The sequence below is a fragment of the Phocoena sinus genome, chromosome X (genome assembly GCF_008692025.1).
Source record: "Phocoena sinus isolate mPhoSin1 chromosome X, mPhoSin1.pri, whole genome shotgun sequence".
Taxonomy (NCBI): Eukaryota; Metazoa; Chordata; class Mammalia; order Artiodactyla; family Phocoenidae; genus Phocoena; species Phocoena sinus.
Window position 1 is genome coordinate 97026861 of NC_045784.1, and position 10861 is coordinate 97037721.

Here is a 10861-nt window from a genome sequence, read left to right on the forward strand (position 1 = left end):
CCATTATATGGATGTAGCACAGTTTGTTCATTCATGTATTGAAGGATATCTTGGTAGCTTCTGATCTTTAGATATACTAAGTAAAGTTGCTATGAAAATTCATGTGCAGGTTTTTGTGTGCACATAAGTTTTCAAATGACTTGAAACCTAGAATCATCATTGCTGGATTATATAAGACTATGTTTAGCTTTGTAAGAAATTGCCAAATTGTCTTCCAAAGTGGCTATATCATTCCATTTTGCATTCCCAATAGCAAAGACTATTAACTGTTGCTCCATCTTTATTTTTAAATTTTTCCATATTTTAAAGGGCTTGTTGTGGTATATTTAATCTTTTGCAGTGTAGACTTATAGTTTTATTTTGCTTCTAGGGTGTTTTTCAAGGTTGGTTCTCTCAGTTAATGAGCAAAGTTTCATTTCCTGATTTTGTAAATATCTCTCTATTGATATTACTGTCCTCTTGTTAATGTTTATGGCATTAAGGTGATTTATAAGATTCCTAGTTTGATGTTGCCCTTTATTATCAGTCTAGCAAAGTCCAGTTTCTTTACTTGTGTTTTATTTGTCTGCTTTTTTGTTTGTTTGTTTATTTTGATGGTAAGTGAAAGGTTGTGAATGCTGTGAATCTTTGATTTTAAGTTTATCTTGTATTTTTCAGGACATGAAAATTTCCCTTTATTCTTTTTCCTTTCATCATTCGGTTACCATAGAATGCTTCTTCCTTCCTTTTAGTCTTTATTCTAAGGGATTGCAAAACTGTCCCTTTAAATTTCATCTAGCTCTAAATTGCCTCTGGCCCTTTAAATCAAGTTTCTTTGGAAACATTACCTATAGTTCAAACTCTGATCGGCCTGGATACTTTCCCACTGTATTTAAATTTAGAGTTGTTTTAAACTTTTGGTACACATTCCAAATCAGCTTTAGGTCCCTTTGTTAGCCTTAGTCCACCTCACAGCCTTTTTAGTCTGCATTTACTCCTCACAAAGTCCTACAGCAGGGCAGAGGTGTGGAGCATGAGTGTGAGTGACTGTATGCTAAGTATTTTTGATTTTCCCTCTTTTTGCTCAAAGCCATTTTGCAGTTTCAGCATTCTCTGTCTTGAAGTAATGCTGAGGTATAATTTTGCTGTAAAATGTTTATAGTTCTGAAATTATTTCATGTAGTTTATAAGGGAAATTTGGGGAGTTGGTAACTATATCTTCTCTTAAGCTTCCTGGACGTTTTAGTTTTCTCTCTTTATTTAATGCCAGTTACAGAACACTGAATTTGAGAAGTGCATGGTGTCATGTATCAACAATTAAAGTACTCTTTATAAGATAAAGAGTGTAGCTTAGTAGTTATGAGTGGAAGCCTTGGACTCAAGCCTGAATTATAGTTTTACCTTTTTTATGGGCAAATTATTGAACCTGTTTGAATCTATTTTATAATGTTATTGTGAGGATTAAATAAGAAAACAATATAATAAGTGCCAAGTGTAAAGCATGCCACATGTGGATGTTTATTGAGTATCACAGACCAAACAAACAAAATAATAGTAATAATCAGACATTGCCATGAAAAGTAAAATCTGTCAAAACCAAGTTTCTTCTAGTAGACGCTTAAGTGGAAAAATGTAGAATAGATTATTAAGATAAAATATTTATTATTATTTTTACCATTCTAGACTTTGGAATAAACCTTTACAGTAAAATTGATCAAGAAAAAAATTCAGAACCTCTTCTTATTTGATTAATGTTCTGGGAATGAAATGCTATAATTTTTGCAAACTGCTCATTTACTAAATTCCTATAAATAGATAAAATTATTCCTACATTTTTCACCCTAAAGCATTTGAAATTATCATTATTTTACTCTATTAGTTTCTTTTTAAATTTTAACACTATATTTTAATAAAACTAATAACAATGTAAACTTTTCCTGTCCCATGTTTCAATAAAATGTCATTTTCGCCTTCATAATAATTCTGAACAGAGTCTTCTGCTTATGCAATTTTTTAACTTGAAATATAGTTGATGTATAATGTTATACTAGTTTCAGGTGTAGTACCTACTGGTTTGACAGTTGCATATATTATGAAATGATCACCACAATAAGTCTAGTAACCATGTCCCCATACAAAATGACTATGATATTATTATTTTGGGGGTGGGGGCGGTACGCAGGCCTCTCACTGTTGTGGCCTCTCCTGTCGCAGAGCACAGGCTCCGGATACGCAGGCTCAGCTGCCATGGCTCACGGGCCCAGCTGCTCTGTGGCATGTGGGATCCTCCCGGACGGGGGCATGAACCTCTATCCCATGCATCGACAGGCGGACTCTCAACCACTGTGCCACCAGGGAAGCCCCAAAATGACTATGATATTATTGATCATATTGCTTATGCTGTCTATAACATGCCTGTGATTTATTCATTATATAACTAGAGAGTTAAAACTCCTAATCCCCTTAGTTTATTTCACCCACCCCCAACTCCTCCCCTCTGGCAACCAACCATTTTTTCTCTGCATTTATGAGTCAGTTTTCCCTTTGTGTTGTTTGTTTGTTTTTCTTTTTTAGATTCTACATATAAGTAGGATCAGGTGCTATTTGTCTTTGTCTGACTTATTTTACTTAGTGTAATGTCCTCTAGATCCATTTATGTCATCACAAATGATATTTCATTTTTTATGGCTGAGTAATATTTCATAAAATATTTCCATATATATATATACACACACACACACACTTTACCTTATTTATTCTTTTGTCTATCAATGGAAACTTAGGTTGCTTCCATTCCTTGGCTATTGAAAATAATAAATAATGCTGCAATAAACATTGAAGTACATATATTTTCTAAAACTAGTTTTTTGTTTCTTTGGATAAATACCCATAAGTGAAATTGCTAGGTCATATGGAAGTTCTAGTTTTAATTATTTGAGGAATCTCCATACTGTTTTCCATAGTGGGTGTACCAATTTACAATCCCACCAACAGTGCCTGAGAGTTTCCCATTCTCCACATCCTTGCCAACATTTATTATTTGTTTCTTTTTGATGATAGCCATTCTGACAATTGTGGGGTGGTATTTCACTGTAGTTTTGATTTGCATTTCCCTGATGATTAGTGATTTTGAGCATCTTTTCATGCATCTGTTGGCCATCTGTATGTCTTCTTTGGAAAAATGTCTATTCAGATCCTCTGTCCATTTTTTAATTGGGTTGTTTGTTTTCTGGGTGTTGAGTTGTACGAGTTCTTTTTATATATTTGATATTAACCTCTTATGAGATAAGTTGTTCAAAAATACGTTCTTTCATTTGGTAAGCTGCCTTTTTATTTTTTGAGAATTTCCTACACTGTGTAAAAGCTCTTTAGTTTGATGTAGTCATTTGTTTATTTTTGCTTTTGTTTTCCTTGCCTGAGGAGACATAACCAAAAAATATTCCTAGAAGAGTTGTCAAATAGCTACTCCCTCTATTTTTCTCTAAGAGTTTTATCATTTTAGGTCTTACATGAAAGTCTTTAATCAACTTTGATTTTATTCTCGTATATGGTGTGAGAAAGTAGTCCAGTTTGATTATTTTTTTGCACGTAGCTGTCCAGTTTTCACTACACCGTTTATTGAAGAGGCTGTCTTTTCCCCATTGTGTATACTTGCCTCATTTTTCTTAAATTAATTGACCATGTAAGCTGATTTATTTCTGGACTCTCTGTTGCATTGATCTATGTGTCTGTTTTTGTACTGGTACCATTCTGTTTTAATTAATGTAGTCTTGTAGTATAGTTTGAGATCAGGGAATGTGATACCTCTAGCTTTGTTATTTTTTCTCAAGATTGAATTGGCTATTTGGGGTATTTTGTGTTTCCACACAAATTTTAGAATTATTTGTTCTAGTTCTATGAAAAATATCCAGGGTATTTTGATGAAGATTGCATTGAACCTCTAGGTTGTCCTTGGTACTATGGTCATATTAACAATATTAATTCCTCCAATCCATAAGCACTGTATATCTTTCCATTTGTTTCTGTCATCTTCAGTTTCTTTCATCTGTGTCATAGTTTTCTGAATACAAGACTTTTAACTCTTTGGTTAGACTTATTTCTATTTTTTGAGGCAACTGCAAGTAGGATTTTTTTTCTTAATTTCTCTTTCTAATAATTCATTGTTAGTGTATAGAAAAACAACAGAATTCTGTTTCTGTATATTAATTTTTTATCTTTTACTGAATTTACTTATTCTAAAGGTTTATCAGTGGTGTCTAAGATTTTCTATATATAGTATCATCAGCTATATATAGTGTCATCAGCAAAGATTGGTTTTACTTCTTCCTTTCGAATTTGTATTGTTTTTCATTATCTTTCTTGTCTTATTGCTGTGGCTAGGACTTCCAATTTTATGTTGAAGAAAAATGGTGAGGTGGGTATCTTTTGATAAGAGTGACAAGAGGACATGATTTCAGTTTTTCAGTGTTGAATATGATCTTGGCTGTAGATTTGTCATATATGGCCTGTATCATGTCGAGATATGTTCCCTCTACACCCACTTTGTTGAGAGCTTTTATCATAAATGGATATTGAATTTTGTGAAAAAGTGTTTCTGCATCTGTTAAGATGGTCATATTGTTTTTATTCTTTATTTTGTTAATGTGATGTCTCACATTGGTTGATTTTCAGGTATTGAATCATCCTTGCACCACTGGGACAAATCCTCCTTGATCGTAGTGTATAATCCTTTAAATGTATTGTTGAATTCAGTTTGCTAATATTTTGTTGACGAGTTTTGCATATGTGTCCATCAGTGACATTGGTCTATAATTTATGTTTGTGTGTGTGTGTGTGTGTGTGTGTGTGTGTGTGTGTATGGTATCTTTGTCTGGTTTTGGTATCAGGGTGATGTTGGCCTCATAAATGAATTCCAAAGCATTCCTTCCTCTGCAATTTTTTTGGAGTAGTTTGAGAAGGATAGGTATTAATTCTTAAATGTTTAATAGAATTCGTCTGTGAAACCATTGGTGCTAGATTTTTATTTGTTGGGAGTTATTTTTATTACTGATAAAATTATTTACTAGTAATTGATTATGAACTAGTAATTACTAGTTCATATTTTCTATTTTTTCCTGACTCATTCTTGGGACATTGTTTCTAGGAACTTAGCCATTTCTTCTAGGTTTTCCATTTTATTGGTGCATAATTGTTCATGGTGATCTCTTATGATACTTTGTATTTCTGGGGTGTAGGTTGTGATGTCTCCTCTTTCATTTCTTTTTTTTTTAAATTTTTAAAATTTTTCACTGTGTTGGGTCTTCATTGCTGTGCATGGGCTTTCTCTAATTGCAGCAAGTGGGCTCTTGTTGCAGTGGCTTTTTTTGTTGTGGAGCAAGGACTCTAGGCACATGGGCTTCAGTAGTTGTGGCACACAGGCTCAGTAGTTGTGGCTCGCGGGCTCTAGAGCACAGGCTCAGTAGTTGTGGCACATGGGCTTATTTGCTCCATGGCATGTGGGATCTTCCTGGAATAGGGCTCAAATCCATGTCCCCTGCATTGGCAGGAAGATTCTTAACCACTGTACCACCAGGGAAATCCTCCTTTTTCATTTCTGATGTTGCTTATTTGGGCCCTCTCATTTTTTCTTGATGAGTTTGTCTAAAGATTTATCAACTTTGTTTAGCTTTTCAAAGAACCAGCTCTTAGTTTCATTGATCTTTTATATTGCCTTTTTAGATTCTATTTCATTTATTTCTGCTCTGAAATTAATGACTTCTTTCCTTTCACTCAGTTTGGGTTTTCTTTGTTCTTATCCTTCTTTTTCTTTAGGTGTAAGGTTAGATTGTTTATTTGAGATTTTTTTCTTGTTTCCTGAGATAGACTTCCATCTCTATAAACTTCCCTCTTAGAACTGCTTTTTCTGGTGTCTCATAGATTCTGAATTGCTGTGTTTCTATTTTCATTTGTCACCAGGTTTTTTTTTATTTTGTCTTTTGACTTCTTCAGTGACCTATTTGTTGTTTAGTAGCATGTTATTTAGCATTTGTATTTTTTGCAGTTTTTTCTTATAGTTGATTTCTAGTCTCATATCATTGTCAGAAAAGATGCTTGATATGGTTTTAATCATCTTAAATTTATTGAAACTTGATTTCTGGCCTAGCATGTAATCTATCCTGGAGAATGTTCCATGTGCACATGAAAAGAATATATATTCTGCTACTTTTGGATGAAATGTTATATATAATATATGTATATATAAATTTTAAGTCCATCTGGTCTAATGTCTAATGTGTCTTTTTTTTTTTTTTTTTTTGGCGGTACCTGGGCCTCTTACCGCTGCAGCCTCTCCCACTGTGGAGCACAGGCTCCAGACGCGCAGGCCCAGCGGCCATGGCCCACGGGCCCCAGCTGCTTTGCGGCACACAGGACCTTCCCAGTCCGGGGCACAAACCTGTGTTCTCTGCATTGGCAGGCAGACTCTCAATCACTGTGCCACCAGGGAAGCCCTAATGTGTCTTTTAAGACCAATATTTCCTTATTGATTTTCTGTCAGGAAATCTGTCCATTGAAGTAAGTGGGCTGTTAAAGTTCCCTACTATTATTGTGCTACTATCACTTTCTCCCTTTATGTCTGTTAATATTTGCTTTATGTATTTAGGTGTTCCTATATTGGGTGCATATATAATTGCTATATCTTCTTGTTGGAATTACCCCTTTATAATTATTTAATGTCCTTCTTTGTCTCTTGTTACAGTCTTTGTTTTAAAGTCTCTTTTGTCTGATATAAGTATTTCTACCTCAGCTTTATTTTTATTTCCACTTGCACGGAATACCTCTTTTCATCCCCTTTCAGTCTGTGTGTCTTTTTAAATCTGAGGTGAGTCTCTTGTAGGCAGCATATTATGAGTCTTATATTTTTAATCCATTCAGACACTCTGTGTGTTTTTATTGGAGCATTTAGTCCATTTACACTTCAAGTAATTATTGATAGGGGTGTACTTATTGCCATTTTGTTAATTCTTTTCTGATTGTTTACATAGTTCTTTTTTGTTCCTTTCTTCTTCTTTTGCTCTTTTCCTTTGTGATTTGATGACTATCTTTTGTGTTATGTTTGAATTCCTTTCTCTTTGTGTGTGTGTGTGTGTGTGTGTGTGTGCCTATTATAGGTTTTTGGTTAACAGTTACCATGAGGTTCTTAAATAAATAAATAAATACACACATTACACATATATAAATAATCATATACATGATTGTTTTAAGTCGATGATCTCTTAAGTTCAAACTCATTCTGATACCTCTGCATTTTTTACTCCCCCCATGCTAAATGTTTTTGACATCATGTTTTACTGCTTATTGTGGATATAGATTATTTTACAACCTTTGTCTTTTAAGCTTCCTACTAGGTTTATAAGTGGTTGATCTCTAGTTTATACTGTATACTTGCATTTACCATTGAGATTTTTCCCATCATAATTTTCATATTTCTAATGGTGTTCTTTTCTGCTTTGTGAAGTCCCTTTAACATTTCTTTTAAAGCCTGTTTAGTGGTGCTGAACTCTTTTAGCTTTTCCTTTTCTGTAAAACTCTCTCTCTGTCTTTCAAATTGGAATAGGCTTGCCATTAAAGTATTCTTGGTTATAGGTTTTCCCTTTTCATCACTTTGAATATATCATGTCACTCCCTTCTGGCCTGCAGAGCTTCTGCTCTAAAGTCAGCTGAGAGTCTTATGGGAGTTCTTTTGTATGTAACTAGTTGCTTTTCCCTTGCTGCTTTTCAGATTCTTGCTTTATTTTTAATTTTTTCCATTTTAATTATAATGTATCTTGGTGTAGACCTCTTTAGGTTCATCTTGTTTGACACTTGTGCTTCCTGAACGTGGATGTCTCTTTCCAAGATTAGGGAAGTTTTCAGCTATTATTTCCTCAAATAAGTTCTTTGCCTCTTCTGCTCTCTCTTCTCTTTCTTGGACCCTTATAATTTCAAACATTTATAGGTTTGATGTTGTTTCAAAGGTCTCATAAAATATCTTCATTTAATTTTTTTTCTTTTTTCCACTAAGCTTGGATGATTTCCATTACTCTGTCTTCGAGTTCACTGATCCATTCCTCTGTATTATTGAATCTGCTGTTGATTTCATCTAGTGTATTTTTTACTTGAATTGTTGTATTTTTCACTTTAATTGTTGTATTTTTCTGCTCTGTTGGTTGTTCTTAGTTTTTCTCTGTGTTACAGTTTTCACTGTGTTCATCTATCCTTCTCCCAAGTTCATTGAGCATCTTTATGAGCATTACCTTGAACTCCTTATTGGATAGATTGCTTACCTCCACTTTGTTTGGTTCTATTTCTGAGGTTTTGTCTTGTTCCTTCATTTGAAACATATTCCTCTGTCTCTTCATTTTTCCTAAATTTCTATGTTTATTTCTACATATTAGGTAGGTTGGTTACATTTCTTAGTCTCAGAGAGGTAGCCTTATGTAGGAAGTGTCTTGTTGGGCCCAGCACTGCACTCTTCTCTGGTCACCAGAACCATATGCTCTAGGTTGACCCCTGTGTATGCCCTTCTGTTTTAGCAGGGCTGACTACTGTGGGTGCAATGGTAGGTGGAGCTGGTTCCCAGCCTGGTTGATTCCAGGTCCTGTCTCTAGCAGTGGCTGCCGACCTGCTGGTGGGTGAGGTTAGGTCCTGGCATGGCTGGTTTCCTGGCCCATGGCATCCTGGGTGTGTTGCAGGCCTGCTGGCAGGCAGGACCAAGGTCTGGTGCAGTTGTCTGAATGGCCTGGGTGGGGGTGGTCCTGGGGCTAGTGCTGTCCTCCTGGTGGCCAAGTTAGGGTCCCAGGGTCACTGATTGCTGGGCCCCAGAGGGCACAGGACTGGTACTGGCCCTTTGCTTAAATTATTCTTTTTTCCATATTCTAAGGAAATAGTTAAGGAATATTCTACAGTTTTGCTTTTTGTTCACTGATAATTTATCCATTAAAATATTTTTTCTTATAAATCCAAGCTTTGTATCAATATTGTAGAACTTTAAATTAATCTAATGATGATTTCATCAATATTTGTTTTAGACAAAATTATAATACAGATACAGTTGGACAATTTCTAGATAGGCTATATGAAGAAAAAATTAAAAATCACCTTTCAAACAGTCAACTTTATTCTTCAAATTTGTATATGTTTTGATCATTCCAAATAATGTTTGAATTGAAAAATTCCTGATCTTATGGGAATTTAAATTTTATGAATGATGGTTTTTCCAGGCTACTTGAAGAACAATTTTTTTTCTGTATATACAAAGCTACTTAATAACATAAACTTTCATGAAAATACCAATGCTTAGTTTCTAAAAAGAAAAAAACAAATACTTATATTTAGCTATACCTGCACAAATGTATTATGTTACAAATCAAAACATCAAAGTTTTATAGCTTGAAACTATAAGGTTTGACTGACATATCTGGTGTGTTTCATATAAAAAAATTGATGCTACTAGATGGTCATGACTCTAAGTAAAGGCTTTATTGACTACCACCATGAAAATATAACAAAGTACTCAATGTGATGTGTTCTTTGAATACACCAAAAAACAGGTAATTCTATAGGATACTGCTAAGTAACTAGCCAAGTCATCACATTGAAGAGCAAATTGGCAGAATTGTGAAGAGAGTAATACTGTTCTGGTATTAATAACTTCCCTTTTTTTGCCCACATTACCTTCAATTCATGCTATCAGTGACCTCATGATACCTGCTTTGTGCCAAAGTTCCTATAGTAAACTAAACTCCCATTTGAGAAATCCATCGAAGAGCCTGAATAAGGCACCTTTTAAATGAATGCATGTTTAATAATAAAAGTACAACCATATTGGCAGGACCATTGGGTCAGAGTCACGGCTAGTAGACATGGTCCGCAGAAAGAAGTTGTAATTTATTGCCTCTTAGGTAGTAGCTTGTTGTACCTGTTTATGTCTTGTATTTTCCAAAGTTGTATTTCATTTCAACTAATTGGAGGTGTTGTAAAATGAAAGGCCTAGTCTGATTTGCTGTTAGCCTTGTTGCCCTTTAAAAGTGCTAAATGGGAGGAAAAAATTGAGAAGAAAATCTATGCACTGGGAAGCAGGTTGAGAGGAGCTACTGTCAGGGAGGGTGAAAATTCATATATTTAGGTTCAAAACTTTAGTAGAGACCAGCAGTACATTTAAGCATACATTTTTGAAAGATATTAATAAGAAATCTGTTTGATTATGTTTGCTAAAGAAAATATTTTCTCTCTTAAGCTAGGGGAACTATGTAAACACCTGCAAATTGAGGTAACTCTATTCCACTAACAGCCTCTACTACAATTACTGCATAAAAGCAGAAACATACTCATTAAATATAGCTGAAAATCATATCATTAGCATGGATATCTCATGCATGAACTACCTTATCCAAAGCAAAATAAAGCCTTTTCTGCAAGCATTTTATAATGTGCAAAATTTTGTTGGTGCTTATTAACAAGAAATAAACCAATTTCAATTCATCTACTGACTTAAGGTCCCATTGATGCAGTTGACGTTTGAGTTTTTAACAGCATCTTGCTCTATCTTAGATAAAAAATAATCTGCATTTTTTGTAGCCTGAACTTGTACTTTATGGGAAATCTAAATGTACATTATAGAATGTCAACTTTTTAGTTAAATAGATTATGATGTGTTTAAAAGGATAAGCTGGCTATTTTTTCTTTGTTTTTCATTTGTCATATCCTGAACATTGAAGACATTTTTGGAAAAATTGCTCAGTGTAAAAGCCAATTCTCTTTAGGGTATCTCTGAACACCTTCACAGCCTAACTTAGGCAATGGAGTTCTCTAAACCTTAACTCAAATATTCAATAATAATTGATGTGAGTACAACCAAAATATA